A 15,421-nucleotide genomic window follows, 5' to 3' on the forward strand; every position below is an offset into this window, starting at 1 on the left:
AGCCCGCCTTGTAAAGAGCACCACACAGCCCGCCTTGTAAAGAGCACCACACAGCCCGCCTTGTAAAGAGCACCACACAGCCCGCCTTGTAAAGAGCACCACACAGCCCGCCTTGTAAAGAGCGCAACACAGCCCGCCTTGTAAAAAACGCCACACAGCCCGCCTTGTAAAGAGCACCACACAGCCCGCCTTGTAAGGAGCGCCACACAGCCCGCCTTGTAAAGAGCGCCACACAGTCCCCCCTTGTAAAGAGCACCACACAGCCCCCCCTTGTAATGAGCACCACACAGCCCGCCTTGTAAAGAGCGCCACACAGCCCGCCTTGTAAAGAGCGCCACACAGCCCGCCTTGTAAAGAGCACCACACAGCCCGCCTTGTAAAGAACGCCACACAGCCCCCCCTTGTAAAGAGCACCACACAGCCCGCCTTGTAAAGAGCACCACACAGCCCGCCTTGTAAAGAACGCCACACAGCCCCCCTTGTAAAGAGCGCCACACAGCCCGCCTTGTAAAGAACGCCACACAGCCCCCCCTTGTAAAGAGCGCCACACAGCCCCCCTTGTAAAGACTGCCACACAGCCCCCCCTTGTAAATAACGCCACACAGCCCCCCCTTGTCAAGAGCGCCACACAGCCCGCCTTGTAAAGAACGCCACACAGCCCCCCCTTGTAAAGAGCACCACACAGCCCGCCTTGTAAAGAGCGCCACACAGCCCGCCTTGTAAAGAGCACCACACAGCCCGCCTTGTAAAGAGCACCACACAGCCCGCCTTGTAAAGAGCACCACACAGCCCGCCTTGTAAATAGCGCCACACAGCCCGCCTTGTAAAGAACGCCACACAGCCCGCCTTGTAAAGAGCACCACACAGCCCGCCTTGTAAAGAGCGCCACACAGCCCGCCTTGTAAAGAACGCCACACAGCCCGCCTTGTAAAGAGCACCACACAGCCCGCCTTGTAAAGAGCACCACACAGCCCGCCTTGTAAAGAGCACCACACAGCCCCCCTTGTAAAGAACGCCACACAGCCCGCCTTGTAAAGAACACCACACAGCCCCCCCTTGTAAAGAGCGCCACACAGCCCGCCTTGTAAAGAGCACCACACAGCCCGCCTTGTAAAGAGCACCACACAGCCCGCCTTGTAAAGAGCACCACACAGCCCGCCTTGTAAAGAGCGCCACACAGCCCGCCTTGTAAAGAGCGCCACACAGCCCGCCTTGTAAAGAGCACCACAAAGCCCGCCTTGGAAAGAGCACCACACAGCCCGCCTTGTAAAGAACGCCACACAGCCCCCCCTTGTAAAGAACGCCACACAGCCCGCCTTGTAAAGAGCACCACACAGCCCGCCTTGTAAAGAGCACCACACAGCCTGCCTTGTAAAGAGCACCACACAGCCCGCCTTGTAAAGAGCGCCACACAGCCCGCCTTGTAAAGAGCGCCACACAGCCCGCCTTGTAAAGAGCGCCACACAGCCCCCCCTTGTAAAGAGTACCACACAGCCCGCCTTGTAAAGAGCACCACACAGCCCGCCTTGTAAAAAGCGCCACACAGCCCGCCTTGTAAAGAACGCCACACAGCCCGCCTTGTAAAGAGCACCACACAGCCCGCCTTGTAAAGAGCGCCACACAGCCCGCCTTGTAAGGAGCGCCACACAGTCCCCCCTTGTAAAGAGCACCACACAGCCCCCCCTTGTAAAGAGCACCACACAGCCCGCCTTGTAAAGAGCACCACACAGCCCGCCTTGTAAAGAGCGCCACACAGCCCCCCCTTGTAAAGAGCACCACACAGCCCGCCTTGTAAAGAGCACCACACAGCCCGCCTTGTAAAGAGCGCCACACAGCCCCCCCTTGTAAAGAACGCCACACAGCCCGCCTTGTAAAGAGCACCACACAGCCCGCCTTGTAAAGAGCGCCACACAGCCCCCCCTTGTAAAGAACGCCACACAGCCCGCCTTGTAAAGAGCACCACACAGCCCGCCTTGTAAAGAGCACCACACAGCCCGCCTTGTAAAGAGCGCCACACATCCCCCCCTTGTAAAGAGCACCACACAGCCCGCCTTGTAAAGAGCACCACACAGCCCGCCTTGTAAAGAGCGCCACACAGCCCGCCTTGTAAAGAGCGCCACACAGCCCGCCTTGTAAAGAACACCACACAGCCCGCCTTGTAAATAGCACCACACAGCCCGCCTTGTAAAGAACGCCACACAGCCCCCCCTTGTAAAGAGCGCCACACAGCCCGCCTTGTAAAGAGCACCACACAGCCCCCCCTTGTAAAGAGCGCCACACAGCCCGCCTTGTAAAGAACGCCACACAGCCCCCCCTTGTAAAGATTGCCACACAGCCCGCCTTGTAAAGAGCACCACACAGCCCCCCCTTGTAAAGAGCACCACACAGCCCGCCTTGTAAAGAACGCCACACAGCCCGCCTTGTAAAGAGCACCACACAGCCCGCCTTGTAAAGAGCACCACACAGCCCGCCTTGTAAAGAGCACCACACAGCCCGCCTTGTAAAGAGCACCACACAGCCCGCCTTGTAAAGAGCGCCACACAGCCCGCCTTGTAAAAAACGCCACACAGCCCGCCTTTTAAAGAGCACCACACAGCCCGCCTTGTAAGGAGCGCCACACAGCCCGCCTTGTAAAGAGCGCCACACAGTCCCCCCTTTTAAAGAGCACCACACAGCCCCCCTTGTAAAGAGCACCACTTAGCCCGCCTTGTAAAGAGCACCACACAGCCCGCCTTGTAAAGAGCACCACACAGCCCGCCTTGTAAAGAGCACCACACAGCCCGCCTTGTAAAGAGCACCACACAGCCCGCCTTGTAAAGAGCGCCACACAGCCCCCCTTGTAAAGAGCACCACACAGCGCCCCCTTGTAAAGAGCACCACACAGCCCGCCTTGTAAAGAGCACCACACAGCCCGCCTTGTAAAGAGCACCACACAGCCTGCCTTGTAAAGAGCGCCACACAGCCCGCCTTGTAAAGAACGCCACACAGCCCTCCTTGTAAAGAGCGCCACACAGCCCGCCTTGTAAAGAACGCCACACAGCCCCCCCTTGTAAAGAACGCCACACAGCCCGCCTTGTAAAGAGCACCACACAGCCCGCCTTGTAAAGAGCACCACACAGCCTGCCTTGTAAAGAGCACCACACAGCCCGCCTTGTAAAGAGCGCCACACAGCCCGCCTTGTAAAGAGCACCACACAGCCCGCCTTGTAAAGAGCACCACACAGCCCGCCTTGTAAAGAGCACCACACAGCCCGCCTTGTAAAGAGCGCCACACAGCCCGCCTTGTAAAGAACGGCACACAGCCCGCCTTGTAAAGAGCACCACACAGCCCGCCTTGTAAAGAGCGCCACACAGCCCGCCTTGTAAAGAGCGCCACACAGCCCGCCTTGTAAAGAGCGCCACACAGCCCCCCCTTGTAAAGAGCACCACACAGCCCGCCTTGTAAAGAACGCCACACAGCCCGCCTTGTAAAGAGCACCACACAGCCCGCCTTGTAAAGAGCACCACACAGCCCGCCTTGTAAAGAGCACCACACAGCCCGCCTTGTAAAGAGCACCACACAGCCCGCCTTGTAAAGAGCGCCACACAGCACGCCTTGTAAAGAGCACCACACAGCCCGATTTGTAAAGAGCACCACACAGCCTGCCTTGTAAAGAGCGCCACACAGCCCGCCTTGTAAAGAACGCCACACAGCCCGCCTTGTAAAGAGCGCCACACAGCCCGCCTTGTAAAGAGCACCACACAGCCCGCCTTGTAAAGAGCACCACACAGCCCGCCTTGTAAAGAGCGCCACACAGCCCCCCTTGTAAAGAGCACCACACAGCCCCCCCTTGTAAAGAGCACCACACAGCCCGCCTTGTAAAGAGCACCACACAGCCCACCTTGTAAAGAGCACCACACAGCCTGCCTTGTAAAGAGCGCCACACAGCCCGCCTTGTAAAGAACGCCACACAGCCCGCCTTGTAAAGAGCGCCACACAGCCCGCCTTGTAAAGTGCGCCACACAGCCCGCCTTGTAAAGAGCTCCACACAGCCCGCCTTGTAAAGAGCGCCACACAGCCCCCCCTTGTAAAGAACGCCACACAGCCCGCCTTGTAAAGAGCACCACACAGCCCGCCTTGTAAAGAACGCCACACAGCCCCCCCTTGTAAAGAGCACCACACAGCCCGCCTTGTAAAGAGCACCACACAGCCCGCCTTGTAAAGAACGCCACACAGCCCCCCCTTGTAAAGAGCGCCACACAGCCCGCCTTGTAAAGAACGCCACACAGCCCCCCCTTGTAAAGAGCGCCACACAGCCCCCCTTGTAAAGACTGCCACACAGCCCCTCCTTGTAAAGAACGCCACACAGCCCCCCCTTGTAAAGAACGCCACACAGCCCCCCCTTGTAAAGAGCACCACACAGCCCGCCTTGTAAAGAGCACCACACAGCTCGCCTTGTAAAGAACGCCACACAGCCCCCCCTTGTAAAGAGCGCCACACAGCCCGCCTTGTAAAGAACGCCACACAGCCCCCCCTTGTAAAGAGCGCCACACAGCCCCCCTTGTAAAGACTGCCACACAGCCCCCCCTTGTAAAGAACGCCACACAGCCCCCCCTTGTAAAGAACGCCACACAGCCCCCCCTTGTAAAGAGCGCCACACAGCCCGCCTTGTAAAGAACGCCACACAGCCCCCCCTTGTAAAGAGCACCACACAGCCCGCCTTGTAAAGAGCGCCACACAGCCCGCCTTGTAAAGAGCGCCACACAGCCCCCCCTTGTAAAGAGCACCACACAGCCCGCCTTGTAAAGAGCACCACACAGCCCGCCTTGTAAAGAGCACCACACAGCCCGCCTTGTAAAGAGCACCACACAGCCCCCCTTGTAAAGAATGGCACACAGCCCGCCTTGTAAAGAGCACCACACAGCCCGCCTTGTAAAGAGCGCCACACAGCCCCCCTTGTAAAGAACGCCACACAGCCCACCTTGTAAAGAGCACCACACAGCCCGCCTTGTAAAGAGCACCACACAGCCCACCTTGTAAAGAGCGCCACACAGCCCCCCCTTGTAAAGAGCACCACACAGCCCGCCTTGTAAAGAGCGCCACACAGCCCGCCTTGTAAAGAGCGCCACACAGCCCGCCTTGTAAAGAGCGCCACACAGCCCGCCATGTAAAGAACACCACACAGCCCGCCTTGTAAATAGCACCACACAGCCCGCCTTGTAAAGAGCGCCACACAGCCCCCCTTGTAAAGAGCGCCACACAGCCCGCCTTGTAAAGAGCACCACACAGCCCCCCCTTGTAAAGAGCGCCACACAGCCCGCCTTGTAAAGAACGCCACACAGCCCCCCCTTGTAAAGATCGCCACACAGCCCCCCTTGTAAAGAGCGCCACACAGCCCGCCTTATAAAGAACGCCACACAGCCCGCCTTGTAAAGAGCACCACACAGCCCGCCTTGTAAAGAGCACCACACAGCCCGCCTTGTAAAGAGCACCACACAGCCCGCCTTGTAAAGAGCACCACACAGCCCGCCTTGTAAAGAACGCAACACAGCCCGCCTTGTAAAGAGCACCACACAGCCCGCCTTGTAAAGAGTGCCACACAGCCCGCCTTGTAAAGAGCACCACACAGCCCGCCTTGTAAAGAGCACCACACAGCCCGCCTTGTAAAGAGCGCCACACAGCCCCCCTTGTAAAGAACGCCACACAGCCCGCCTTGTAAAGAACACCACACAGCCCCCCCTTGTAAAGAGTGCCACACAGCCCGCCTTGTAAAGAGCACCACACAGCCCGCCTTGTAAAGAGCGCCACACAGCCCGCCTTGTAAAGAGCACCACACAGCCCGCCTTGTAAAGAGCACCACACAGCCCGCCTTGTAAAGAGCGCCACACAGCCCCCCTTGTAAAGAACGCCACACAGCCCGCCTTGTAAAGAGCACCACACAGCCCGCCTTGTAAAGAGCACCACACAGCCCGCCTTGTAAAGAGCACCACACAGCCCGCCTTGTAAAGAGCGCCACACAGCCCGCCTTGTAAAGAGCGCCACACAGCCCGCCTTGTAAAGAGCACATCACAGCCCGCCTTGTAAAGAGCACCACACAGCCCGCCTTGTAAAGAACGCCACACAGCCCGCCTTGTAAAGAGCGCCACACAGCCCGCCTTGTAAAGAGCACCACACAGCCTGCCTTGTAAAGAGCACCACACAGCCCGCCTTGTAAAGAGCGTCACACAGCCCGCCTTGTAAAGAGCACCACACAGCCCGCCTTGTAAAGAGCACCCCACAGCCCGCCTTGTAAAGAGCACCACACAGCCCGCCTTGTAAAGAGCACCACACAGCCCGCCTTGTAAAGAGCGCCACACAGCCCGCCTTGTAAAGAACGCCACACAGCCCGCCTTGTAAAGAGCACCACACAGCCCGCCTTGTAAAGAGTGCCACACAGCCCGCCTTGTAAAGAGCGCCACACAGCCCGCCTTGTAAAGAGCACCACACAGCCCGCCTTGTAAAGAGCACCACACAGCCCCCCTTGTAAAGAACGCCACACAGCCCGCCTTGTAAAGAACACCACACAGCCCCCCCTTGTAAAGAGCGCCACACAGCCCGCCTTGTAAAGAGCACCACACAGCCCGCCTTGTAAAGAGCACCACACAGCCCGCCTTGTAAAGAGCACCACACAGCCCGCCTTGTAAAGAGCACCACACAGCCCGCCTTGTAAAGAGCGCCACACAGCCCCCCTTGTAAAGAACGCCACACAGCACGCCTTGTAAAGAACACCACACAGCCCCCCCTTGTAAAGAGCGCCACACAGCCCGCCTTGTAAAGAGCACCACACAGCCCGCCTTGTAAAGAGCACCACACAGCCCGCCTTGTAAAGAGCACCACACAGCCCGCCTTGTAAAGAGCGCCACACAGCCCGCCTTGTAAAGAGCGCCACACAGCCCGCCTTGTAAAGAGCACATCACAGCCCGCCTTGTAAAGAACGCCACACAGCCCCCCCTTGTAAAGAACGCCACACAGCCCGCCTTGTAAAGAGCACCACACAGCCCGCCTTGTAAAGAGCACCACACAGCCTGCCTTGTAAAGAGCACCACACAGCCCGCCTTGTAAAGAGCGCCACACAGCCCGCCTTGTAAAGAGCACCACACAGCCCGCCTTGTAAAGAGCACCACACAGCCCGCCTTGTAAAGAGCACCACACAGCCCGCCTTGTAAAGAGCGCCACACAGCCCGCCTTGTAAAAAACGCCACACAGCCCGCCTTGTAAAGAGCACCACACAGCCCGCCTTGTAAAGAGCGCCACACAGCCCGCCTTGTAAAGAGCGCCACACAGTCCCCCCTTGTAAAGAGCACCACACAGCCCCCCCTTGTAAAGAGCACCACACAGCCCGCCTTGTAAAGAGCACCACACAGTCCGCCTTGTAAAGAGCACCACACAGCTCGCCTTGTAAAGAGCGCCACACAGCCCCCCATGTAAAGAGCACCACACAGCCCCCCCTTGTAAAGAGCACCACACAGCCCGCCTTGTAAAGAGCACCACACAGCCCGCCTTGTAAAGAGCACCACACAGCCCGCCTTGTAAAGAGCGCCACACAGCCCGCCTTGTAAAGAACGCCACACAGCCCGCCTTGTAAAGAGCACCACACAGCCCGCCTTGTAAAGAGCGCCACACAGCCCGCCTTGTAAAGAACGCCACACAGCCCGCCTTGTAAAGAGCGCCACACAGCCCGCCTTGTAAAGAGCGCCACACAGCCCGCCTTGTAAAGAGCTCCACACAGCCCGCCTTGTAAAGAGCGCCACACAGCCCCCCCTTGTAAAGAACGCCACACAGCCCGCCTTGTAAAGAGCACCACACAGCCCGCCTTGTAAAGAACGCCACGCAGCCCCCCCTTGTAAAGAGCACCACACAGCCCGCCTTGTAAAGAGCACCTTACAGCCCGCCTTGTAAAGAACGCCACACAGCCCCCCCTTGTAAAGAGCGCCACACAGCCCGCCTTGTAAAGAATGCCACACAGCCACCCCTTGTAAAGAGCGCCACACAGCCCCCCTTCTAAAGACTGCCACACAGCCCCCCCTTGTAAAGAACGCCACACAGCCCCCCCTTGTAAAGAACGCCACACAGCCCCCCCTTGTAAAGAGCGCCACACAGCCCGCCTTGTAAAGAACGCCACACAGCCCCCCCTTGTAAAGAGCACCACACAGCCCGCCTTGTAAAGAGCGCCACACAGCCCGCCTTGTAAAGAGCACCACACAGCCCGCCTTGTAAAGAGCCCCACACAGCCCACCTTGTAAAGAGCACCACACAGCCCGCCTTGTAAAGAGCGCCACACAGCCCGCCTTGTAAAGAACGCCACACAGCCCGCCTTGTAAAGAGCACCACACAGCCCGCCTTGTAAAGAGCGCCACACAGCCCGCCTTGTAAAGAACGCCACACAGCCCGCCTTGTAAAGAGCACCACACAGCCCGCCTTGTAAAGAGCACCACACAGCCCCCCTTGTAAAGAACCCCACACAGCCCGCCTTGTAAAGAACACCACACAGCCCCCCCTTGTAAAGAGCGCCACACAGCCCGCCTTGTAAAGAGCACCACACAGCCCGCCTTGTAAAGAGCACCACACAGCCCGCCTTGTAAAGAGCGCCACACAGCCCGCCTTGTAAAGAGCGCCACACAGCCCGCCTTGTAAAGAACACCACACAGCCCGCCTTGTAAATAGCACCACACAGCCCGCCTTGTAAAGAACGCCACACAGCCCCCCCTTGTAAAGAGCGCCACACAGCCCGCCTTGTAAAGAGCACCACACAGCCCCCCCTTGTCAAGAGCGCCACACAGCCCGCCTTGTAAAGAACGCCACACAGCCCCCCCTTGTAAAGATCGCCACACAGCCCGCCTTGTAAAGAGCACCACACAGCCCGCCTTGTAAAGAGCACCACACAGCCCGCCTTGTAAAGAGCACCACACAGCCCGCCTTGTAAAGAACGCCACACAGCCCGCCTTGTAAAGAGCACCAAACAGCCCGCCTTTTAAAGAGCACCACACAGCCCGCCTTGTAAAGAACGCCACACAGCCCCCCCTTGTAAAGAGCACCACACAGCCCGCCTTGTAAAGAGCACCACACAGCCCGCCTTGTAAAGAACGCCACACAGCCCGCCTTGTAAAGAGCGCCACACAGCCCGCCTTGTAAAGAGCACCACACAGCCCCCCTTGTAAAGAGCGCCACACAGCCCGCCTTGTAAAGAACGCCACACAGCCCGCCTTGTAAAGAGCACCACACAGCCCGCCTTGTAAAGAACGCCACACAGCCCGCCTTGTAAAGAGCGCCACACAGCCCCCCTTGTAAAGAGTGCCACACAGCCCGCCTTGTAAAGAACGCCACACAGCCCGCCTTGTAAAGAGCACCACACAGCCCGCCTTGTAAAGAACGCCACACAGCCCGCCTTGTAAAGAGCACCACACAGCCCCCCTTGTAAAGAGCGCCACACAGCCCGCCTTGTAAAGAACGCCACACAGCCCGCCTTGTAAAGAGCACCACACAGCCCGCCTTGTAAAGAGCGCCACACAGCCCGCCTTGTAAAGAACGCCACACAGCCCCCCCTTGTAAAGAGCGCCACACAGCCCCCCTTGTAAAGAACGCCACACAGCCCGCCTTGTAAAGAGCGCCACACAGCCCCCCCTTGTAAAGTGCGCCACACAGAGCCCCCTTGTAAAGAGCGCCACACAGCCCCCCCTTGTAAAGAGCACCACACAGCCCGCCTTGTAAAGAGCACCACACAGCCCGCCTTGTAAAGAGCACCACACAGCCTGCCTTGTAAAGAGCGCCACACAGCCTGCCTTGTAAAGAGCACCACACAGCCCGCCTTGTAAAGAGAACCACACAGCCCGCCTTGTAAAGAGCGCCACACAGCCCGGCTTGTAAAGAGCACCACACAGCCCGCCTTGTAAAGAGCGCCACACAGCCCCCCTTGTAAAGAACGCCACACAGCCCCCCCTTGTAAAGAACGCCACACAGCCCCCCCTTGTAAAGAACGCCACACAGCCCCCCCTTGTAAAGAACGCCACACAGCCCCCCCTTGTAAAGAACGCCACACAGCCCCTCTTGTAAAGTGTGCCACATAGCCCCCCTTGTAAAGAGCACCACACATCCTCCCTTGAAAATAGCACCACACAGCCCCCCCTTGAAAATAGCACCACAGCCCCCCTTGAAAATAGCACCACTGCCCCCTCTTGAAAATAGCACCACACAGCCCCCCACCTTAAAAATAGCCCCACACAGCCCCCCACCTTGAAAATAGCACCACACAGCCCCCCACCTTAAAGATAGCCCCACACAGCCCCCCCTTGAAAATAGCCCCACACAGCCCCCCACCTTAAAGATAGCCCCACACAGCCCCAACCTTGAAAATAGCACCACACAGCCCCCACCTTGAAAATAATACCACACTGCTAACAGAGCAAAGAGCGTAAGTAGTAGCCTACCGCTCTCCGCTCTGGCTGACATGATTTACCGTTAGAAGGAGCCGAGGAGGTCAGGTCATGCAGCGGCGGCGTTCCACTTCTGACGTGAGGTCAGGTGACAGGTCAGATGACAGGCATGGTCCACTCCCGGCACCGACCTCACTTGCTTGCCGCCGGCCTGCATAATTTCAGATTCTGCAGAAGTCAAGCGGAATCTGAAAATATTCCCGGCCGCGGCCACTCTACCTTTGCACTGTGCATGTACATTTTAGCGCACGCACAGTGCAAAGTTCTGGGAAAATAAGGAAAAATCCTGGACGGTGCTTTTTTCTGCCGCTATGGACGGCAGAAAAAAAACACCTAGTTTTGCGGACTGTCCGTAAATTTACGGACGGTTGGCAACCCTGGTGTATGTCCATATTCATCCGTGGAGTCAGAGTCTCCCGTGGTGTAGAGAAAGTTACTAGTCCCAGGTTTCCTCAATTTTCTGCGTCGTTGGAATGCAAATTAATTTGAGAGCACATAGTATCTCATTAGTAATGTAACGGCCATGGCCGCGGACTGTCGTTCCTACTCACGACGGCCACAGCCATGACTCTGTGAGTGCTGGCCGGTATCTCCTTCCTAGGTGACGCCAGCACTCACTTCCACCTTGCTTCACTGGGTCCCGTAGGGCCAGTGCGCGCACATGAAAATAATCTCTAATTAGCCCATGATTTCCCTTTCACTCATTGCCTCAGCGTTGTTGTGTTTACCCTTGTTAGTCTTGCAAATGGTCCCTTAGTGTTATCCTGTTCCAAGTGTTCCCGTACCTGCTACCTGTATCCTGTATGCCGTGCTACCTTTGTTCCTGTGCCTTAGAAAGTTTGAGTTGTGTTGTGCTGTATTCCCCCCAGGGGGTACTGGATGCTGTACAGGGGGGTGACAGTAACAACCTGGGATCTTTCTTCCTGCTCTCATTTGCAGCTTCCCCTCCCACCTCCTCCCCTACACAGACACAGAACCAGGAAGAAATGTTTCTGTACTCCCCCCCTTGGGTCACTGGAGGCTGTACAGGGGAGACATGACAGTAACCAGCTTGGATCTTTCTTCCTGCTCTCACTTGCAGGTTCTCCCTCCCACCTCCTCTCCTACACAGACACAGACACAGAACCAGGACCAGACATAGGACATAGAACCAGAAAGCTCTGGAAAAATAAGTGACATGCTATTTCTTCCCGCGTTTTTATCTCTGACCTCCCTCTGACATAAATGGGAGACAGAGAAAGCGTTTTTTGCTGCGTTTTTTGGATGTGGCGCTCATTGGCTGCTGCCGATTAACGCAGCGAAAAATGCCGCAAAAAGTGAAAAAGAAGGTGCAGATTTTTCTGCCTGCAAAAAACTTCCTGTGAACACACGCACCCTTCCTATTCGTCCTTCCTTTTATCTACTGTAAAATAATATTTTGAACTTTTACAAAATTGCAACTAAAATACGTAAATTAAAAATAAGTATTTATCAAACGGGGCACTGATTAGAAAAGAGTATGGAAGACAACTTTCTTCCAAGTTGTCTATGCCTGTGACTATTGTCGCTGACGACAGTAACCACCTGGCCTCTGCCTATCCAGACTCTGGCTCTGCAGCCAATTTTATATGCAGAGACCTAGTGGATCTTCTTCACTTGCCTACAACCCTTCTGGAGAAGTCTATGGCTCGGGCTTTAAGGACCCTGACCGCTGTCCGTAAAAACACAGCCAGCGGTCGGGAACCAGTTATAGCACAGGGGCAGGGTAGCACGGGATACGGGTTACTGGAAGCAGGAACAGAAAACTGGGAACTGGGAAACACTAAGGGACCATTTGCAAAGATAGACTAGGGTAACATAACAATGCTCAGGCGATGAATGGAAGGGCATAGCCCTTTTTATAGTCCAGAGGCATTCTGGGCTAATTTTCAGATATTCTGCATGTGCGCGTACTGGCCCTTTACGGCCGAGCGTGCGCGTGCGCGCGCACCCTGCGGGAGCCAGTACTTTTATGCGAAAGTGAGTCCTCGCATCTCCCAGGAGGGAGATGCCGCCCGGCACTCACTCGTCCATGTCCGCAGCCGTCAGGAGGTAAGTCGGGATGACAGTCCGCAGCCATAGATGTTACAGTATCCCCCTTTTACACTCCCTCTTCTTGGGACCAGAGCGGGAGAGAAACTTCTTCACGAGGGCAGGAGCATTGATGTTCTCCTCTGGCTCCCAGGACCTCTCCTCTAGACCATAATTGCAGCGATCCACTTCTCCGGTGAGAAACGTAATACATATACATGCAGTATCTAAATATACACTATACATAAACACAGGAGACATTTCTTACATGCAGATCGCACTTTAAATAGATATTGCTGTTGCATAAGCAACTCCAACAATGATAGCGGTGAAGAGTAACTAAATGCTTGAGAACATAATGCAAGGGGATAATTCAAGGTGGAGATAAGGAGGGTGTCATAGAGGGGGAGTCCTCAACTCGGGACCCCACCACCAGTTAGTCAGATTTCACTCTGGAGGACGTGGTGTGACCATCTAGTACATGGTTGTCCATGGATTTCAATGGGCGTTGTGTAAGGCTACAATTCACTTATAGCATCACTGGAGGGGAACTGTGGCCATCTCCGCAGCAGCCAGAGATCACAATGATTGGCTCATTGTCATGTGAGCGACCTCACAAATAGAGATGGTCCTAGTTGGTTAATTACAATAAGGATGGGGTCATTGGGAGTTGGGATTTGGGTTCTTCTGCTTTAGATTGGTAGTTATCAATAGAAACTGAAAATACTATCCCCGTATTGGTCCCTATAAAGGCACATAAGACGCACATAGGTGATATATTACAGACCAGTCAATACTCAATATACAGTAGCATGAAGGAACCGACACCTTCACAATCACTCAGTATGGACAGTTCAATACTGATACAGAGCCATGGCCTGCTATAGGTCTATACCGTACCCCCGTGTGCCTCTTATGTCCCGCAATATGTAAATCCACCATACAGGGTCACTGCGGTTATCCACATATCACTGTACATGATCACTCCACTAGGGTCACCCTTATGTTAGATGATGCCCTGTGCTATACTATCGGTTGGTGCCCCCTACATATAATGTACGGTCATAAATAGTAAAAATATCCGTACCATACACTGTCCACTCATAAGTGCACTTCATACAGTTGCCTACAAGGCAACACTACACGGTGCCACCGCCACCGCCACCACCAGACACTGCACTAGTTAAGAATTACGTGGAGAGGACCACGTGCATGCATGGCCACCTCTCCTGTATGTGGCTGCGATAGGGAGTCAGGTGGGGTCCAGGCCTTACAGGTGGTGTGGGGGCTCCCACCCTAAATGAAAACTTTTATGGTTTACATCCTGATGTTAAAAAAAAACACCCTCACACACAGGGCCGTATTTGGAGTTGCTTCCGCCCTAGGCACTTTTAGGGCTGACGCCCCCGATAACGCAGCTTTTCCAAAAATCGCAACATGTTGCTAATTGTTGCGGGTTTTACCTCTCCAATGAATTAAATGGGGGAAAACCTGCAACAGAAAAGCCAGCGATCCCGCAGGTTGATTATTGACCTGGTCACAGTTATTATTTTTTTAGAAAAAAACCCACTCCATGTGGACCCCCGCCCTGACTGGAGCAAATTACACCCCGCCGGTTACATCAGTACATCGTCCGACTTTTAAAAGTAGGCCAATGAACTGAGGTAACCTGGGACCATGTGATGTAAACTAACCAATGACAGCTTAGAGCTGCCCCTGCTCAGTTTACTGTCACAGACCCAGGAAGGGAAGTATGAGAATGGTTTTGCTTTTTTGCTCATTAGTGTTACTAATGTTTTTTTGTTTTTTTTTACAGGTTCGGTTGTTGGACTGCAGTGGATTTGAGGACTACTTCTATCACAGCGTTTTTATTTTCAATAAAATGGTTAATCAAGGATTGTGGGGGGGTTGATGTCAATGAAATATTTTTTCTCTGGTGTTGGTGTTTTTTTTTAACTTCACTACTACCGCCTTAGTAATGGCTGCTGTCTGATAGACAGCGACCATTACTAAAGCGGGACTTAGTGTTAGCCGGTGCAGAGGTGAACACTAATCCCCATTATTACTCCAGTACCCACCACCACCAGGGGTGCCGGGAAGAGCTGGGTACAATCCAGTACCCGACCATCTGAAGTGATGGTCGGGTACTGGGGCGGGCGTGTTTCAGCAATTCATTGGGGTATGAGTCAGATTTATCCCAGTAAGGTTGGGTCAGCAGTACTGGGTGACAAGAGCCTGGAAGAATAGGGCTGGAAGGTGTGAGAAGGCGTCTGGAGGGCGCGAATAAGAGGAAAGTGATGTCAAGCGCTTCTCCTGGAGTGGAATCCCCGGTCACGGAGTCGGCAACGGTGTGGTCGGGGATTCCACTTCAGGAATTATCCCTGATGTCACCGTCCATATATGGACAGAGACATCAAGCGCTACGTCCAGGAGCGGAATGCCCGACCACACGGGGATTCCGCTCCTTCAGGGAGCTCCAGTAGCGCTAGTAGATAGCAGAGCAGGAAGATACCTCCCTGCTCTGCTATAGTGGCATCGCTACCGCTGTAGCAGCCGCAGCGGCTGCTAGCGGCGCTGCCGGCCATGGGGGGGCCCATGGCGGTACGGGTGCCCTCATGCCTGGTGTCACCACTAGCAGCCGCTGCGGCTGCTACAGCGGTAGCGATGCCACTGAATGAAGAATCGCCCGAGCAGAAAGGCGGCTGCTGAGTCGCCGAGTCCGTGCGCTGAGTCGCCGAGTTCGTTCGCTTCTGAAACAAGCAGGGGAAGGAAGCCAGCGCAGCGCCCCCTTCCACCTACCGGAGTAATTCTCCCTGTGCAATGGCACAGGTCGCACACCCCTAAGGCTGGCCATGACTAAGGGCTCTATGGGGGATTATTTCCCCCTGCCCCTTTGAGCTCTCTGCAGTCAGTTATGGTCAGGT

At 55.5% G+C, this 15,421-nt stretch overlaps 1 long non-coding RNA gene across 2 annotated transcripts in view; it reads left to right on the forward strand.

Moving 5' to 3' along the window:
* Positions 1–14,829, forward strand: part of LOC142759015 (uncharacterized) — a 78,190-nt gene extending 63,361 nt beyond the window's left edge. For both annotated transcript variants that reach the window (XR_012883042.1, XR_012883041.1), the window contains one exon: positions 14,314–14,829. This is a non-coding gene — a long non-coding RNA (uncharacterized LOC142759015). The remainder of the gene's footprint in view (positions 1–14,313) is intronic.
* The last annotated feature ends 592 nt before the right edge of the window (positions 14,830–15,421 follow it).

This window comes from Rhinoderma darwinii, chromosome 4 (assembly GCF_050947455.1).
Source record: "Rhinoderma darwinii isolate aRhiDar2 chromosome 4, aRhiDar2.hap1, whole genome shotgun sequence".
Taxonomy (NCBI): domain Eukaryota; kingdom Metazoa; phylum Chordata; class Amphibia; order Anura; family Rhinodermatidae; genus Rhinoderma; species Rhinoderma darwinii.